Genomic DNA, 20910 nt, shown 5'->3' on the forward strand with positions numbered 1-20910 from the left:
TGCTCCAAAGGAAAATCTAGCGAAAGAGATAGAATAGGTTATACCATTTTAGAAGGATATGAATATAAGGTTTTAGCCCTAGAAAAGTACCTGACTACTAGAGGGAATAATAGAAGTCCTATGCTGTCTCTTCTCTCAGATATTATCCCATAATTCAAAGATTTAAAAAAAAAAGATATAGAAGAAATACCAAATACATATATGTTTCATGCCTCTCAGTATTAGCAAGCCAAATGTTGGCCTGAATATCTCTATGCATCTTTGTTATCCCTTTTTTCTTTCCAGAAGTATAGGAAATAGGAAAGAATTGATTCAGTTCAACTGTTACTTATTTCCTTGAGGCCAGTACAGATTTATTAAGATGCAGAAAGATTTTCTAGTTACAATTGATTGCATCCAAATTAAAACACCTGAACTCTTACCTACAGGATTTTATCAATTAAGACATATTTGCTTAAAAGAGAAAATAGATTTATCTAAGTTTACCAATGGGAATCTTTTATTTTGAATTCCAGAATATCATTGTGCCAAGAGCGCAAATTACCATTTTTTGATATATTTACAAATATATGTTTCTTTATTGCCTAAGGGGAATGTTATGTCTCTTTTTCCATTGAATAAGTGCATATTTAGTTGTGTTTGTAGAAGAATAGGAGAACATTTGGGCAGAAAAAAAGGAAGGCAGTCAAGGGCAAGTGTGACTTTCTGACCTGAGATTTACGGTCTCTCCTTGATGTGGAGACGTTTCTGCACGTAAATCTTTGTGCACTAAGAAGCGAATCTATTCCCTATGCTCTGTGTTAGGTGGCGGAAAAGAGAGCTCAGCAAGAACAGATGTGGCCATTCGCTCAGTTACCCAATGAAAACGAGTAATTGCCATGGCAACTAGAGAACACCATGTGAGACACAAACGGACCTCTAAGGCTCAAGTGCTTTATGGTATAGAGGTTGCATATGCATACTTGATTGTCATGTAGATTTCCTTCCTATGTGAGTGTACTATAGTGTTAAGATAATTATTTTTTTCTTTCTCCTTCTAATACCCTCTATTTTTATTTTGATCCAAAATGAACAAATTGGAAAGAATATGGTCCTTGATGTAAGAACAACAAAATATATCATTAAGAGATGTAAATAAATGGTGAACCAGTATAAAAAGATGAAAGGACCCTTACTTACAAACTGTTCAGGAAATAAACACCTCAGGTTATATTTGAGAGCATTTCAGCTACTCTTCCAAATAGCTGCACACTGACTCAAAGCTGTATTCTTGGGCTTATTTGTTTAATTCCTATACTAACCACAGGTTCTTTCAACTGGAAAGTAACAACAAAACTGAATGGATAAATTGATTCCTGTAACAAATGGATGTGTAATGTGGATACTCTAAAGGAAAAAGTAAGTAGTTAAAATAGGACAATTACATTGTAATTACTCTGCGGTTAACATTCTCCGTGTTATGAACAGCATCCAAAACTTAACTTTTGCATGTGGAAAACTGAATTCAGCCTTTTCTAGAGAATTTCTCTAAATGTGAAAACAGGTTTCTAGGGGCTGAATTTGGCAAAACTTCTTCAAGTCAGAGTCATGTCTGTTCCTTGTCCCCTGCTGAGTGGAGTCACCAGGAAGAACAATGTGTATGGCGGATTGTGCATACTTGCCCTTCCTTTTAACTCCCTGTTTTAAAGGGCCTAATATTAATCATGTTCTTTTCTTCCTTCATTACAAAGAAAGGTGGTGTTATCTAAAATCAGAGTACTAACTGTTCAACGTTACTCATTTCTTTAAGGAAAAGAAGCCTACTAGTTAGAAATACCATAAACTTTAATTCTAAGAAGTGAAATACATCTATTGGCTTTTGGAGCTGCTTTGGTTGGGATTTAATGGAAACTGACCTGAACCAGGAATTAATACACATTGATTCTGCCAGTACACCTCCATGGATACTGGCTCTTTGGCTACAACGTTCTCTGGACTTCAGTTCTATCATGTGCAAAGGGAGAAAGATGATTGTTAAGGGTCCTTTCAGTGTTACAATGTAGCAAGCTTGTGAAACTAATTTTTAAAGTTCTATATCTTTTAACGATTCAAAGCTCACTGATGTCATTATTCACAAAAACATAATAATTATGATATTCCCAATAAGGTCATTCTTTCAAATACATTTCTCCTAAAAGTTAAAATACTACTTTTCAACCTGACTATATGGCTGGAATTATAAGTTAAGAAGAACTGGAACAGGAATTATTGATAATTATACTTTTATGATCAATCAGAAGAGATATTATAGTCTATATTTTTAATAATTAAAAGTAAGTCATATATGTTACTCATCCCATAAAAAAGAAAGGAATCTTGCCATTTGCAACGATGTGGTTCGATCTATAGAGTATAATGCTAGGTGAAATAAGTCATTCAGAGAAAAACAAATGCCATATGATTTAGGTAGAATTAATGAAACAAAACAAATGAACAAAGAAAAAAGGAGACAAACTGAAGAAAACAGATTCTTAACTATAGACAGCAAGTTGATAGTTACCGAGGGGTAGTTGGGTGGCGGCATGGGTGACATAGGTAAAGGATAAGAGTATACTCACCATGATGAGCCCTGAGTAACGTATAGAATTATTGAATCACTATACTGTACACCAGAAACTATTGTTATATTAACTATAAATCAATATAGTTATTATATAATTATAGATATTAATATATATATTAATTATATATTAAATATATATATTATATAATATATAATATAATATATATTATATAATAATTAACATATAATTATAATTATTATATTAATTTTTTATTTAATTTTTTCATTTATCAGACATTAATTTTCATTAATAATTATAATTATATATATATTATATATAATTAATATATATAATTAATAATTAATATATAATTAATATATAAAACATTGTATATTAACTATACTGGAATTAAATTTTTTTAAAAAGTCATGTATAGAAAATGCTATAATCAAATTTGAAAGATAAGCGACATACTAAAAGGAATTTGCACCATTGTAAACAAAGATATTGTATCTAGGATATATAAAAACTTCCTATAGATAAATTTTAAAAAGATTAAAAATGCAATGAGGCAAAGTATTTGAGTAGGAAATTCAAAAAACAAAAAGTCTGAGTATCAGAAAAAATGCAAATAATATCATAAGGAAATCTCTCACTCACTTTTGATCCGTGTTAAATGTCTGACACCATTATGTGTTGGCAAGTAAATAAGGAAACTGAAACTATTCACATCTGGTAGGCGTGTACATTGGTACTTCATTCAACACACCTTGTTCAGTTTTGTATTATGTCTCTATTACCATATGGGAAGTATTTTTCCATTAGAGTATGTGTCTTGAAAATTGTTGCATCATAGGGTAATATATACACAGAGTTGTTCACTGTAAAATTGTATATAAGAGCAAAAACCTGGCCGTCAATAAGTAATAAGTTTAAAAAAAGAAAGGTAGAAGATTACTAAAATGGAATAGTATACAGCAGTAAATTAAATAAGGAAGTTTGGGGTGCCTGGGTGGTATGTCATTAAACATCTGACTCTTGATTTCAGCTCAGATCATGATCTCACTGTTCATGGGTTCCATACCTGTGTCTGTTTATGACGTGCTTGTGCTGACAGCGTCGAGCCTGCTTAGGATTTTCTCTCTGCTCCTCCCCTGTTCACTTGCTCTCTCAAAAATAAATAAATAAACTTTAAAAAATATTTAAATAAAATGGTTCTATACATTGGCAAGAATAAAGTTCTTATTATATTTTATTTAAAAAATAATGTCTGTTTTGAGAGAGAGACAGGGTGTGAGTGGAAGAAGGAAGAGAGAGAGGGAGACAGAGAATCTAAAGCAGGCTCCAGGCTCTGAGCTATTAGCACAGAGCCTGATACAGTAAGCCCACAAACAGCAAGATCATGACCTGAGCCAAAGTCAGATGCTTAACTGACAGAGCCAACCAGGCACGCCAAGAATAAAGTTTTTAAAAGTCAGTTGCAGAATGACTGAATACTATGCTATCTATATAAAACTTTAAAATACCTATAAGTTATATTTGATTTATGGATGCACATAAACATGTGAAAATATAAAATAAGAACCGATACAACTTAGGTCAAATTCATAATAATGAAGAGAGGAAGGGATGGAAATGGTGGACAAGGGAAATGTTTTTGTTCTTATTTTTTTTTATCTTGTTTTGTTTTTTGCTAATGGAAATTTTAAGTGTGCCTATAATTTTTGTTTTGTTCAAATTTGTGAAGCAAATAACATGGGATGCTAGTTATTATTAATTTTAGTATGTGCACATAGTTGTTTATGATATTTCTGTTCACTTTTCTCCCTTTTAATTTTTTTCAAAAATAATTTTAGATATATGTGGTTTATAAGTACACTTAAGTACTTATATTCTTTAAAGTATACATGTTTAGGGGCGCCTGGGTGGCTTAGTTGGTTAAACGTCCGACTTTCGCTTAGGTCATGATCTCGCGGTTCGTGGGTTCGAGCCCCGCGTCGGGCTCTGTGCTGACTGCCAGCTCAGAGCCTGGAGCCTGTTTCAGTCTGTGACTCCCTCTCTCTCTGACCCTCCCCTGTTCACGCTGTCTCTCTCTCTCCTAGAAATAAATAAAAAAAACATTAAAAAAAAAAAGTATACATGTTTAGAGACCTAAAAATCTATTTAATTGGGCCAGTCATAGACTCTATATTTAAATTCATATATATTTGAAACTATTTCAACAGGTAGGAGTAAAAACTAAAAGGAACTCATGGCCTTTTTACTTAATGTAGGATAGAATGACTTTATTCAACACAATTGATGAGAACGAAGCATAATCTGGAGACACAAAATCTAAAGAATACCAAGAAAGTACCTTGGAATTTTCACCTCCACCAACAGGAGAGGGGAGCGGTAGGGTAATCCTCCACATATTTGCATGTTAGAAGAGCAGCTACAAACTGAAGGACCAAAGAATTGATGGTCTGATAAATGAGTATTTCATATTTTTATAGTATTTCAACCTTAAAGTACTGATAGATTAGGACACTGACGCCCTTCACCTAACTAGAAGACTCAAATTAAGTACCTTTAAAAGCGTTGCATACATTGCAGGTAAACGAGATAGCAGGTTTTACTAGTAGAGTGTGATGTACATCAGCCCAGTCCTTCCTCACAGTAACTCAGCTGAAGGGAGAATAAACCTAAGATCTAGGAACTTCAGGCAGAACACAAAACAAGTCTCCAGGGATATGTGTCATTTATGTAGTCGAAAATGTAGAGCAAAACATTGTGATCCTCTATAGGATATTCAGATATTAAAACAACAAATTAAAAATGTTTTCATTGAGATATTAAAACACTGCAAATTACAGTGTTTCCTGGATGCCATGCCCTTCAAATAATCTGAATAATGTCTTTTAAAGAAGCAAGCAAAACTGGAAAGCACCTGTGCTTTGTAAAGAATGATAAACGAAATGATGACAAGTGAGTAGAAATCCATTGGAAGAATGTGTTAAAGCTTTCTGGTTTTGAGAACTTACCCTCAAAAAGTTACAACCCATTGAGCAAGCAATGGACAAAAAGTCCAAGAGGCTACTTCCCAACTGGGCAAGGTTTTTCCTTTCCTGTTTATCTGAAACCAGAACCAAAATCTCATTATTTTTAAAGTCAGTATTTCTCTGAATAGGATTAGTCTAGTTACGAAAAGTGTACTTCTCTGTGAAAGAGGCTGTTTTCAAATATGGATCTCAGAGGTGGAAATAGAAGGTTTCCATAATTGGAGCCAGCCGGTACATGACAAAAAGACCAAGATAAAACCTGGAGATCGAAAAGTAGATTCAGAAAAAGGGAGGAGTAAATAATTAAGTTGGGATAAAAAAAGAGAGTGGTGGTTTCGGAAAGAATCCAAGCAGGGAATAAAGAAGCAAAAATATCTTTAAAAATAAGAGAAAAAGGCCTACTAAACCTGGATGTTGTTGACTTGTTAGGAAATTACAAAAACTGGCTTCTCTTAAATGGGTGCACCTAACAATATCAGGAAAGAGCCAGATCTGCAGGTAAACACACATGCAGTAAAGCACTGTCTTCTAAAATAATTTTCAAATACCTAGAAGCCAGCAAGTTAAACCACATTCTGAATATTAGGGAAGGGAGGGTTTCACGTACATTTTAGTACTTAAATTGAGCCCCCTCACATAAAAGTGTTAGGCTAAAGAGTCAGGCAGAAATTTCTGGAAGGATTCCCCTCACCCTTTATTAGTTACAAAATAAACCCCTCTCTAAAATCCCCATGCTGTGTTTTATTCGAATCTTCCTGTGCTGTATTTAAAGTGGGATTAAATCTACTTAAAGTTGTTCAGAAGTCTTAGAGGATTCAGGTAACTTTCTTTCAATAAAATGAGTTTATCCTCGAAGTAGTTGTAGAAGTTAACAGCTAACAGGTAGATAGCATTTGAAGATTTTCATTAATATAGGAGAAAAAAGAATCAGGGGGAAAGTCCATCCAGATATGGAAAGAACGTCAAGAAAACTTGCCTGTATCTTTTTCTAAAATTTGACTCAATAAACCAATGAGAGAAGAAAACCCAGAGTGGGTTGTTGTGGGAAACTTCCACATTATTGTTTATTGAAACATAGATTTCTGGGTTGTACCTCTAAAATTCCTAATTCAGTAAATATCATATAGGGCTGATAATCTGTTGCCCTGTGCTGATGCTTCTATTCTGAGGCCTCCACTTTGAAATTCATTGATATATGGGATGCACATAGTTAAACAATGACAATTTTATAATGGAAATTCTAAGAATTTCACCTAGCTATTTTAGCAGAATTCATCTTATCTACTTTTAGCCTTCACTTTTTGGTGATAGAAATCAGGAGGTCATCCAGACAGAAGAGAAGGTAATTTCTTCTCATTGAAGGATATTCCCCAATATTTAGACAGTAAGTGCTCAAAGATCAAGGGGATATTCTCTTAGAATGATATATTCACTGGACCCTCCAGGAAGATCTTCAGAAAACCATTTGGAATTGCCATGGATTATCATCACACAGGACCATCCAGGTATAGCAAGATCAGTTTGGGGGGAAAATTTGTATGTTTAAAGATAGTTCTGGTACATACAGTTAGAGTTATCATTTAGAAGCAATGTGCCAGATTCCTCTAATGTTGGTGTTAGTAGAACATGTTGAACATATCAAACCAGAGAAACATTTAAATTAATCTGTATCCTAACCACCACCAATAATTTATCAATCTGCGTAAAAAGAAAGGATAAGAACCACAAGATCTCAAAAATGGATGTCAAGTGGGTAAGCACTTAGACATTTATTACATCAAACCTACGCTTCAAATGCCTCCTCTTAAGACATGTATTATTATTATCGCTACCTGTGTTTGAGTCCGTCTCCCAGCTAGATTGTAGATCCTGGGAGGACAGGGGATACCCGACTTGTCTAATATTTTGCCATGACCATAACTAAGCTATGAGTTTTTGAGAGAGAAGCCCTATTTGTGCAGTACAGGGAAGATCTCTTTTACTCAAACTCTGTTGCCCTGGACCCCTGTGGGCTGTCATATTTCCTGTTGCATGGACAGACTAAATTCTCTCTCTCTCACTTTTTTTAATGTTTATTTGTCTTTGAGAGAGAGAGCATGCAAGCAGGGGAGGGGCAGAGAGAGGAAGACTGAGGATCTGGAGCAGGCTCTGTGCTGACAGCAGAGAACCCAATGTGGGGTTCGAACTGATGAACCAAGAGATCATGACCTGAGCTGAAACTGGATGCTTAACTGACTGAACCATCCAGGTGCCCCCCAGGATGACAAAATTCTTAGGGGCCTGATTACTTCAGAGCTCTACTTCTGAAAGTCTTCTGGTGAAATGGGAGTAGGAAGTAATCATCTTTGTATTTTTATATTTCTCTGGTCTTAAATTGGTTGTGGATCAGGTGAAAATATCAAGTGGCCCAAACAAGATACAAAAGCTAATCTAAAGCCCAAAGGATATGTTCCATTACTTCTCCAAATACTACCTTCAGACTCTGAAATTGATGGCAGTTTCCAACCAGTGATGTGCTGGGGCTGGATCGTACCAGCCCATAAGAGCCAACAGTTCACGTCTCTTCCCAACTCTGCCTTCAGTGACAGCCATGCTAGAATTTTGAAATCAGACATGGTGAGATTAATAGAACAGAACTGTCAAACCCCACAAATCAGGACTTCTGATTTTCTGGAGAGCCAATGGTTGAACACACTGCTTCCAATGCAACACAATAGTACAAAATTTATTTGTGACAAATCAACAAGTTTCTAGACTGAGTGTATCACTATTTCTTATCTATTTTAAAAATAGTTTGTAGTATTTGGTGAAAGTACATACGCACTTCAATTAATGTACTGCTGAGGTTACCCAGGCAGACTACTTTAAGAGATGTCAGGAAATCTTTCCTGTGAAGCATTTGTTGATTCCACAAAAGGATAGTGGACTATCTATATTAAATGGGCAATGTCAGCTGTTTGTTTTATGCACATAGCAATAATTTATCCCCAGACCATTTAATGAATAAACTTTATTTGACATAGAAGTACTTTATTTTATAGGAAAAGCTCAGCAATACCAGCAATATGATCTCATGTCCTCTAATCTCTTAGATCCTTTGTTTTCTAATTTTTAAAACAGAAAAGAAAATCATTTCTCTGTCTCAACTTTGTTGTAAGAATCAGAAAAGGTAATGTACATGAAAGTGCTATGGCTATGTAAACTTTAAACCAATATGCAAACAGAGTGTGAAAGGCATTTCTTAGAAGTAGGAAAGATAGCCAAGGAATTTCTCTTATCTCTCACATTTTGAAAATAACACATGTATTCCTACAGGTAAAATAAGTTAAAAATACAGCCTTTTCTACTTCAGGATACTATTTGGATGCATTTATTAAGGTTATGTAGCAACATTGTATGCAATTCATATATGATTTAAAGGAATTACTAAAATCATCCTAGATCAAAATAGCAAAAGATAAATTTGTCAACTTAATATTCAGAGAGATAAGACATAGAAGTGATTAATGTCAGCAGTATACATTTTCACTTAAAGGATTTCAAAATGCTTTGTAGACAATAAACGTACTCACACCTTACAGTATTTATTGTGTTTATTCTCTTCCAATTTGCCTCATTTAATGAAAAAAGCCACTTACTTAACTTCCTAGTGCACTTCATTAAATTAACTCTAAAATGTCTTGTTAGAGGTAATTTAGCTAAGAAAAAGCTCAATATTGTTTTCATTAACATCCGTTTAGTCAAAGAGACCGTGGTGGATTTACCCAGAGACTAGTCCAGAATGTGTAGAAGAACTTCAAAGACAGAGCAGCAAATTGATTAGGGGATGAGGCAAAGGAATTTACTTTTAAAACCTGAATCACCTCGCCAATTAACATAAAATTAGGCTGTACTTATGACTTTTGCAATCAAATGTTTCTCAGTTAAATTTTCCAAAAGATAATTCTGCCTAAGGCATACCCCTCTGAATTTACAGCTACACTCAACTGTAAGTCAAATCATGGAACTGTATGTTTTCTTTAAAACTACCACATGGATGATTCTATATAAAAGACACAATTAATGCAAAGACGTTTCAGAAATGAATGTATAATTACTCCAACACTTCTTGTTTAATACAGTCACTATGAAGCCTATCACAGTTCTTCATGTATTAGGGATACTAGCCCTTTGGCTGTGCTGTAAATTGTAAATTTTTCTCCAGTTTATCACTTGTTTTTAGACTTGCCTTACTATTTTTTGTCATGCCAAGATTTTCTTTAATATGCTGAAATTTACTAATTTTTCAATATTACATCTGGATTTTGAGTCCTATTTAGGATGCCTTTTCTATACCCAGGTTATGGAGGAAATTAAGCATATTTCCTTTTACTACTCATATGTACGTATGTTTTGTATTTAGGTTCCTGATCCATTTGGAGGTGGGTTTTGTTTTGTTTTTTTGATATATGGTCTGTGACATGTATCTTCATCTTTTTCAAAATGGCTAGCCAGTTATCTCAGCACCATTTATTAAAAATCGTATCTTTGCCCAGGGATTTGTGATCCCCTCTTTATTATGTACTTATTTTCATATATACTCTGGTCTGTTTCTGAAATTTCTATTATCCACTAGTCTATTTATGGGCCAGTACTCCTCGGCTTTCATTATACAAGCTATCTCATATGCTTTAATGTCTTGTGAGGCGAGATCCTTACAGTTGATCTCTTTCATTGTTTTTCTAGCTTTTCTTCCATGATTGTTTTTGCACATGAAATTTAGTATCAAGTTTTCTAGCTGTATAAAACTAGTTTATTGGTACTTTATTGAACTGTATAAAATTTAAAAATTACTTTTGGGAGAACTGACATCTTTATGATGTTGACTGGCTCTATTGTGATTCCTTTGTATGAAACTCTATTTGTGATTTTAGAAATATTTCAAGCTGTTCTTCATATTGGTTTTACTCATTTCCTATTAAATTTATTTTTAAGTATTTAATTTTCTTCAATGACTGAAAATGGGGTTTTCACTAACATTTTATCTTCTGGCTGGTTATTTATATATATGGAGATTATTGATTTTTGTATATTATTTGTGCATCCTGCTACCCTACTCTTTTTTTTAATTGTTCGACAATATGACCATTGATTCAGGTTTTCTAGGAATACTGTTGTATCTTTTGCTACTAGAGAATTTTTTACTTCTTTTCTAACTCATAGTTCACTTTTTGATTTCTTCTAACTGCTTTGGGAAACAACTCCAGTACAGAGATGAATAATACAAGAGGGAATATTTGCCTTTTCCTGATTATGAATGTGGATACCATGAGAGGGGAAGAACCAACCTTGCATTCTTGAAATAAATGCCACTTAATTGTCATTACATAACGGGTTTGGCTTCATCAATATTTTATTCATTTGTTTGTAACTTTAATTTTGTGCTATTTCTATTTGGTTTAATTATCAGTTTTAAACTAGCCTCAGAAACTTCGAGGGGATTTTTCTTTGTTTTCTCCACTTAATACATTATATGCAGCATTTCAAATATCTGTTCTTTAGATATTTGGCAGATTTCTCCTGGGGGCTCACTGAATCTGGTGCTTTATTGTAGAGTAGTCCTTTAATAAATTTTTAAAATTTTCTACAGAAATTAATTTTTTAAAGATATCTATCTCTAGTGGGACCAACTTTGAAGTTCTCTTTCCTATATTTATTAATTTAGCTAGGTTTTCAAATTTATTTGCATAGAGGTTTTCCAAGTAGCCTCTTGCATTATTTTTTAAAATAGTTCTTCTGATTCAGGGTTTTTATCTTTGTATCCTTTCTTATTTTGTATATTAATATTTTCTTCACTTATTAAATTAGCTGGAAGTTTGAATATTTAGTCATTTTTCGAAAACAAAGTATATTTACCTATTAGAGCTTTCACTTTTCCTGCTTTACCTCTTACTCTCTTCTTTTAAAACTATTGAATTATGATTGACATGCAAAAAGCTATACATATATAATGCATACAACTTTTTGAGTTTGGGGGTTCATATACACCATGAAACCATTACAATCTATGCCATAAACATGTCTGTCACCTGCAAAAGTGTCTTCCTGTAATCTTTATTATTATTGATATTATTTTTGTGGTAAGAACACAACATAAGATTTGTCTTCTTGGCAAATTTTTAGGTATTCAATACAGTATCATTAACTCTGGGTACTATGCTGTACAATAGCTCTCTAGGACTTTTCATCTTGCATAGCTGAAACTTTATACACTTTGACTAATACTTCCCTACTTCCCATCCACCCATAGTTGTATTGCATGACAGTATTGTTTATAATACTTCTCTGTGAAAATCAATGATACATTTTTTGCGAACTATGATTAATTTTTGCAAAATTTTACATTTAATATGTTTTAAGACAGAAAAACTGAGGAGTGGCCATAGGCTGGAAAAGACTAATGAGATGCAGCTACTAAATGCAACATGGGATCCATAATTGGATCCTGGAACAGAAATTATATGATTTATTTTCAGAGTTAAGGGTTTTTTTAATGTTTATTTATTTTCGAGAGAGAGAGAGAGATACAGAGAGAGAAAGAGAGAGACAGAGAGAGAGAGAGAGAGAGAGAGAAGGACTGCACAAGCAGGGGGAGGGCAGAGAGAGGGAGACACAGATGCCTAAGCAGGCTCCAGGCTCTGAGGTGTCAGCATAGAGCCCAATGCGGGGCTTGAACTCACAAATTGTGAGATCATGACCTGAGCCAAAGTCAGATGCTTAACTGACTGAGCCACCCAGATGCCCCAGAGTTAAGGAGTTTATAATGCATGCCATTCTATGTCTCTGATATAGAAAATATATACTTTAGCTTTAGTCCTTGTTTGCAATGTTGCAACTGTATCATTTAAAATTTTTTTAATGTTTTATTTATTTTTGAGAGAGACAGAGTGGGAGTGGGAGAGGGGCAGAGAGAGAGAGAGGGAGACACAGAATCAGAAGCAGGCTCCAGGCTCTTAGCTGTCAGTATAGAGCCTGACGCTGGGCTTGAACTCACAAGCCATGAGATCATAACCTGACCTGAAGTCAGATGCTTAACTGACTGAGCCACTCAAGCACCCCTCATATTTTACATCAACTCTGTATCTAGTTGTTCAAACTCATTCTATTTTATATTCATTATTTTTTCTAATTTTCTTTTTTCAAGTCGTTATAGTGTGTTACTAGACACAATGAGTTCTTTCAGGTTGAAGATAGATAGATAGATAGATGATAGATAGACAGATAGATAATCTTGAATATTAAAAAAAGACATGGAAACACACTGTAAACTTCACTTCGCATCATGATAATTACTTTTATTTTCTTTTGTTTATCAGACATCCTCTCAGATCTGATCTAAAACTAGTTTTAATCTCTATTATCATGGTGTCAAACTTGATGGTTAGGTCTTCTGTACACGGACTTATGTTGTGTTCTTGTATTAAAAATGTTTAAAAGTGTTAAAACATTTTATTATTAGCATTTGTATCTATTTCTCTTTCCTTCTTTTGCTTTTTTAAAGGTGGATACTGTGTTATTTGGAGCATAAATATTCATAAGAGATATATTGATGTTATAAAATACAGTTTTTAGACTTAAAGTGTGTCCTTCATTGTCATGGCTTAATACTCTTTACTTGAATTCTACTTTGTTTTGTATCAGACTGCAAACTCTGTTTTTATTTTGTTTTATTGTTTCACTCCTGTCCCACCTTTGTTTTAGTTTTAGATCTACAACTGTCTACATTAAATGCTTGCCACTAGTGTTTTCCTAACATTTCCAGTCAACTCTTAGGAAATTTCATACAAGGTGTAAGCTTTGAGGCTCATTTTCCTGCCTATGAATACTCAATTGCTCCAGCACCATTTGTTGAAAAGACTATTCTTCCAATGAGTTACATTTAAAGCTTTGTCAAAAATGAGTTAGCTGTATTTGTTTAGGTTATTTCCTGGCCCTCTCTTCCATTCTATCTATGATTCTGTCCCTCTGTCAATACCACCTAGACTTAATTAGTGTAGCTATATATTTGTGAAATAGAGTAAACTGATTCCTCATACTTTATTCTTTTTTTTTAAACAAAATTTATTATGTTAGTGATTCTAATTCCTTTGCCTTTCCATCCAAATTTTAGAATAATCTATTATACGTCCACAAAAAGACTTATGTCTTTCCTGCCTTTCTGGGGATATTTGAACATTTTTTAGAGTTCAATATTTTTTAATATTTATTATTTATTTCTAGGAGAGAGAGAGAGATAGCGTGAGCAGGGGAGGGTCAGAGAGAGAGGGAGACACAGACTCTGAAATTGGCTCCAGGCTCTGAGCTGGCTGTCAGCACAGAGCCCGACGCGGGCCTCGAACCCACGAACCGCGAGATCCTGACCTAAGCAAAAGTCGGAGCTTAACCGACTAAGCCACCCAGGCGCCCCTAGAGTTCAATTTTTATTTATGCATACTGTTTTTAGTATCTCTGTGTAGCCTTTTTTTAGTGGTTACTCTGGGTATCACATTACTGTATTTATCCATGTTTTTACTCACTGTATCCTTTTTCCTTCCTAATGTTCAAAGATTCCATCTTTTATCATTTCCTTTCTGTTTAGAGAACATCCTTTAGCTATTCATTTTTGTTAAGTCTGTTGACAACAAATTCTCTCAGTTTTTCTTTATCTGAGAATGTCTTCTTATATATTTTTGCCAGGTATAGGATTCTAGATTAAGTTTTTTTTTTTTTTTTTTTTTTTTTTATTTCAGCATGTTAAAAATGTGTTCTTTCCCTCTGGTCTCCATGGTTCTTGATGAGAAATTTGTTGTTCATTCAAAGCAGTGTTCCCTTATACGTAATGCATCAGTTCTCTGGCTGCTTTCAAGATTTTTTATTTTTGTCTTTAATTTTCAGAACTCTGGCTATGATATGATGCATGCTTTGCATGGATCACTTTGGGCTGGGTGTCCACACAGCTTTAATCTGTAGATTTTTTCTTTTACCAAGTCTGGGAAATGTTCAGCCATTATTTCTTTGAGTTTGTTTTGTTTTTTCAGCTTTACCCTACTTATTGTCTCCTAGAATACCAAATACTAAGTGTTAGCTCTTTTGTTAAAATCTCACATATCCTTAGTCTCTGTTCATCTCATTTTAGTATATTTTCTCTCTGTTGTTTAGATTGTGTAATTTCTGTTGTTTTATTCTCAAGTTCACTGTTTCTACTGTCCTCTCTGTTCTGCTGTGGAGCTCATCCCTTTGTTTTTTAATTACAGTTATTTGTTTTTGATCTAACACTTCCATTTTGTTCTTATTTATATTTCCTATTTCTTGCTGAGTCTATTTTTCCATTTGTTCAAAGTGTTCTTAAAATTGTTCTTTGAAGCATTTTTATGATGACTGATTTAAATTCTTTGCTAAATATTCTTGACATCTGTTTCATCTCAACATTGGTATCTATTAATTACACTTACTTATTCAACTTGAGATGTCTTGAGTCTTGGTATGAGTGATTTTTGATGGATAACTGAATGTTTTGGGTATTGTAAGACTCAAAAATCATTTGAATCTTTTTAAATTAATTTTTAATGTTTTTTTTTTTTTTTGAGAGAGAGAGAGAGAGACAGAGTGTGAGCAGGGTAGGAGCAGAGAGAGAGAGAGACATAGAATCTGAAATAGGCTCCAGACTCAGCTATCAGCACAGAGCCTGATGTGGGGCTAAAACCCGTAAAACATGAGATCATGACCCAAGCAGCAGCTGGACACTTAACCAACTGACTCACCCAGGTACTCCAAAAAGTATTTTAATCTAGTGTTTTATCAGGTCTCCTCTGACACTTGCCCTGTTGGAGAAAGGAAGACTCTGCCTCTTTACTGCAACATGATACTGGAAGGTCTAGATTCTTCACTCAGCCTCCTTTAACACCTGGTGGAGGGAAGGATTTCCTTATTACTGTTGGACAGAATGAGAGTCCAGGCTCTCCATATAGCCTCTGCAGTGAAGGTGTGGCTGTTAATTCTGAGCCCTGGTGAAAGCCCTGGCTGTCCCTTAGGCCTCTTCTGACACTATCTCAACAGGTAAGGAAAAGAGTAACTTGTGACCACCAGTTGCCTGGGGGGTGAGGGGGAGGTCTGGGCTCCCTCTGTGGTTTTTACTGATATTGCAGAAGTAGGGAAAGTCTTTAATACTTGTAATGAATGAAAGTCCCAGATTCCCACTCAGCTTTCTGACACACCCTTATCTTGAGACGGGGGAGATAAGAGACAAAGGGGTTGGGGGGCACTTCATTATAATTAGGTAAGAGTAAGTATAGACTCCCCATGTCGCATTTGCTAGCATGGTTAGTGATGCACCCACAGCTTTTCTCTTGGGGTGTTTGGATAGAATAGCACAGTAATTCTCTTAAAGTATTCTGTCTTATTAGATTGTCCCTTTCCTGGCCTAGTTTGGCCCTCTCTTGGCCTTGATGGTTTTGTGATTGTTGTTTTGTTTTGTTGTTTGTTCTTTCTTTCTTTTTTCTCCATTCCCTTTGGTGATTCTGGATAGTTTACTTCTCCAATACCCTGTTTAGAATATATGAGGCAAAAATCAAAATGAAGGAATTCATTGCTTTGGAATTTGGATACCAAACTTTCTCACCAATCTTCCTCCTTCTTTCTACCTTTCAGAATCTTCTTATGTTCGTTTATATGTAATGCCCAGAGTGTTTAGCTGTAGTTTGCGAGAGGAATGGGGAAAAGTATACATTTATCTTTTGTATCTTCCCTGAATCTGTAGCCCCCATAACTACCCTCTTTATTTTATAAATCAGTTCATTCTAAGCCTAGATAGTTTAAAAATATGAACATTTGAAATTAGATATACTTAATCTTTTACTTACTGAATATTGAGATCTTAAAAGTAACAATCAGTGTAGCTACCAGTTATTAAGCACTTAGTATATGCCAAACACTGTGTTAAGAACTTTAAAAATTATTTAATCTCCAGAAAAAAACTGTGAGATAAGGATTAAAGGAAACGGAAACTCACAATGGCTATACAACTTCCTTAGTTCACCCAGGTGTATATGGCAGGATTTGGTTCCAAACCCAGGTTGGAATCTGAAGTTCTTTTTATTCAGTAGTCCCTGTGACAGTCTATAGGAAATCATAATCCAATATATAAAGATAAGCACATAAAGTAACTTGACAACTACACTAAATGTGAAGTTAGGCTGAGTTTCACTATACTACCTTTCAATGGCTTCACAAATATTTTAAATAATAGCTTATGGAATATTAGTATTTTTCTTCTACATTGTAATCAGTCTCTTTCTTGGCTCTTTCTCACAAGTGCTATAGAAGCAATCTCCTTAAAATTTGGAGCCAGTACTGACTGAGGAAAAAAGTACATAGCATAGTCTTTATTACAACACCCAGTGCATCTTGGAATAGTCAAACTCATATGTGGGATTTAATGGCTCACCGTGGCTACTGTGTTACATTAGTCCTTCTCACTCTTCTCCCATTAGACTTCTCCATTGTGAGCTTTAGCTCACGTAGGCCAGGGCAAGCCCTTCAGGCAGACTTGGTTTCTGTTTTCTACATGCTCTATCTGATTGTTCTCTTCTTGATTTTTAATCTGTAAGCTGCATGGTGCAATACTCTGTTACAGCATAAATGACACTTTCTTTGAATTATTATCATGCTCTTTATTGCCAACCTTCTTTCCAAAGGGCTAGATCTGCTGAGTTACACCTGGCAGATCTCCTTGAGAGATGCCTTCTAGAGCCATGATCCAAGGTAAGACTTCATGAAATAGATGTTCTTCAAGACATATTGTACCTCCTGATACTAAAGATTGCCTGAATCACAGCCAAGTTTGAAATATCCTTTATACCTACGGTCTTCACAAAAGGATGCACATGTCCCAGGGAATCTCTAAGACCATGGTACTGAGGAGATGGAAACAAATATTAGGTTGCTCTTATTCTTAACTTTTTATCTGATAAAAGAAAGAAAATGAATAAAATATACATTTACCTATGTTTTAATACATAGAGTGATGCTGATGTATGTCATGAAAAGAATGAAGGGAAAGAGGAAAAATAGTGATATGACATGAAGGGCCTGATAGGGGCCCTCTAAATCATTGACTTGGTTTGAAGTTCTTTGGTGTACTGTGAAGTAATGGACTGAAAGCATGAGTAGAATCTTTGTAACACCTTATAAAGATATCAGAACTAACCACGATACCATACAGGAAGATTTTCCAAGTGATAATCCATAAAGAAGTACTTAGAAGAGTCACTGAGCTTAAACATGAGCTACATATTTCCTTCTTTAACAAAAATATATTTCAATTTTGCAGATCTTTTATATGATAATACATGGCTGTGAAAAGTATGCTATCTATAGGGGAGCCTGGGTGGCTCAGTTGGTTGAGCAACCGACTTCTGCTCAAGTCATGATCTCACAGTTAGTAAGTTCAAGGCCCACATCAGGCTCTGTGCTGACAGCTCAGAACCTGGAGCCTGCTTCGGATTCTGTGTCTCCCTCTCTCTCTCTGTTTTCCCCCCACTTGTGTGTTCTCATTCTCTCTCTTTCTCTATCTCAAAAATAAATAAATTTTAAAAAAAGTTTAAGTATGCTATTTACAGAAATTAAAAAATAAAAATTGTACATACTTAGTTATTGCTCTAAGGGAGAAATACTATTTTAACAATAATTGAGAAAATAGCTGTTTTTCAAAAGAATCTCAAAGAATAAAAGAGAATGTTGAAAATAAATATTTGAAAATATTTTCATTAAGTGAATTTTTTGCTAGAATAATATTAAACACCTCAATTCTAAGGAAAAGTTGTGCATATCTAGTCAAATTAAAAACAAAACGAAGCTTGGAAACAGAATTTTCTAACCTGTTAATCTTCCAAATGAAAAGTTTTAGGCATTTATTTTTAACTACTTTACTAAAATGATTAAAATCTAACATCTTCCAATTAGTTTGCTAATGCAACTAATTGGCATAAAGAACATGAAAATGTCAGGTAGATTTAAGCAAAAACCTTTTCATTATTGGTGAATGTAGTTGAAAAATGTGTATCATATCATGATTTAGTAAAGGCAGCAAATGAAATCTTTCTTCGATTAGTTTTATGCATTTTTGTAAAGTACTTTTTTTAGTTCTACAGCCATTAAAAGTAGGGCTTGAAGTAAACCTAATTTAGAACTAATCAATCTTTATTTCTGATTCGATTCGTTAATTAATAAGTTAACTTAGAATTAAATTATTTTGTTAAAAATAATATAACATTCTTAATTATGGCGCTCTCAATACAAACTAATATTTTTTGATATTTGATGACAGCAAAAATATTTGGTATCATTAAATTAAAAATAAAATAATAAATTGTTTCTTTGTTCAGGTATTTGTGCTCTAAATTTTTTATTTAATCTTTATTTTTTATATATTTATTTACTCTTTAGATATTTATTTTAATTTTGTAATTTTTGTATGTTTAGTAGTACATAGATTTGCTATTATATAAACATTGTATATAGTGGTATAGTGGCACATATAGTGGATTTTTTTAACTCTGGGACATATGCTTAGCAAAATGTATTGCAAGACTCCTGAATTTGACCCTATAGGTGCCCACTGGGTCTTCCCTGAAGCTAATTGTACACTAAGACTCCACACCAGTATATACAGGAGACAAGACAGTTTCCTCATCACAAACTCACAAATTCATAGCAAAAGCTATGTACATATAAAGTGACAAACACATACACATAGAGCAAGTGCAAAAGTAACAATATGTTAATTTTAATTATTGAACCTAGGTGGACAATATATGTGTATTCATTCTTTCAGCCTTTAGCTTTGTTCAAACACTTTTAAGTTAAAAAAGATGAAGACTAAAGCTCTTTATGCATATATCTAGTATGAAAAAACTAAGTTTTAATAGTAATTTGTCTCCTAAATATTGCTGCTGTTCCATAAGTAATTACTGGACTCCTGCTATATGAAGACATGTGTTTGAAAGGAAATTTCTCTAATATTTCCCTAAATCTCTCACTTTAATCTATATTTCTCTATATACATAGACAATATTAAGTTTCAACTACAGCTAGAGTGGGTTCTACACTAAGAAATATCATAAAAAGTATTTTTCCCTATAAAATTCTAATACATTACCGATTTTAACAGAGGATTTATTCTTGGCAGAATACATTCTACAGCTGCTATTTCTATTTATTCCATTTTAATATTTTCTTTATCAATTTGTAAACAGGAGGCCAGATAAAAAAGATGAAAACTCAAGAGGCTTCAAGTTGCCTGAAAAAGGTGCTGAATACCTTTTGCCACGGGAACCATCCAGAAGACAAAATGTACACAGATTTCCAGAACAGTATTCTAAACCTTCAATTGCATTGAAGTTGAATTTTATAGGTTTTCTCACTCTGCATATGTATAAACTGAGAATAGAAACTATTCCCTATAAAGAGGCTTCTATACATATATCAAAGGATTTTGATGACATTATAATAACCAATTGCATGGAGCTGGGGCAGATTGTGATGATTCTGGAATCTCAAGACATTTACTTTCTGTTATAAAATATTAATGAAACAGCTGACAAGCCAACAAAATTCTAAAGGAGCACATCTCACAGGAGAGAAATTTGTTGACATTGACTTGAACTCCAAAGTGGGTTTTATGAACTCACCGTTATGGATGTACCTATTACCTTTGTGTTAATTGTGTATTCAAGGAAGAGATGCAGCACTTTCAGAGATAAACATCATCATAACCTCTTTTATTATTCAATGTATTTCAAAGCTATGGGGCAGGACAGAGCTGGGGCTGGTGCTATTTTTATTTGCTTTTAAATAGAAGTGACTTATCTTGCAAAATGAATGTGGACACGGTTTTTGTTGTTTTGTTTAGGCATTTGTGGTCTAAATTTTTTTATTGCTGCAAGAATTCCAAGGCATGTTTTATTTATTTGTTTATTCATTCATTTATTTATTTTTATTAGGAGGAAAAAACATACCAGATGATGGTCAGAAACAATTTCATCCATTGGTGGGGTGTGGTGGTAGTATAAGTTGCCATAGCCATAAAGTTTAGGGCAAGAGGCTGACTCCTCACTGGTGGGAGCTGAGAAGCACTGGGATAATAATGCAGCAGATTATATATATTTATATATTTTTTTCCTTCGGTTTTTCATGGCACCCCTCCCCCTAGCTCCAGGAGCCAGGATGATGTGCTGCAGTAGCAAAAGTAGCCTGCAGTTCTGCTGCATACTGGGGAAGAACAACTGACTTCCAGAGTATTCAACATTTAT

The 20910-nt window shown here is 34.2% G+C and overlaps 1 long non-coding RNA gene across 1 annotated transcript; it reads left to right on the top strand.

Annotated features, from left to right (window-relative positions):
• Positions 1 to 922: 922 nt before the first annotated feature.
• On the top strand, positions 923 to 20377 carry LOC120248918. The gene is made up of 3 exons (XR_005532707.1): positions 923 to 990; positions 1307 to 1398; positions 19855 to 20377. It is a non-coding gene; the product is annotated as an uncharacterized LOC120248918 (long non-coding RNA).
• The last annotated feature ends 533 nt before the right edge of the window (positions 20378 to 20910 follow it).

The sequence above is a fragment of the Hyaena hyaena genome, unplaced genomic scaffold (assembly GCF_003009895.1).
Source record: "Hyaena hyaena isolate Hyena2069 unplaced genomic scaffold, ASM300989v1 scaffold_616, whole genome shotgun sequence".
In the NCBI taxonomy this organism is placed as follows: domain Eukaryota; kingdom Metazoa; phylum Chordata; class Mammalia; order Carnivora; family Hyaenidae; genus Hyaena; species Hyaena hyaena.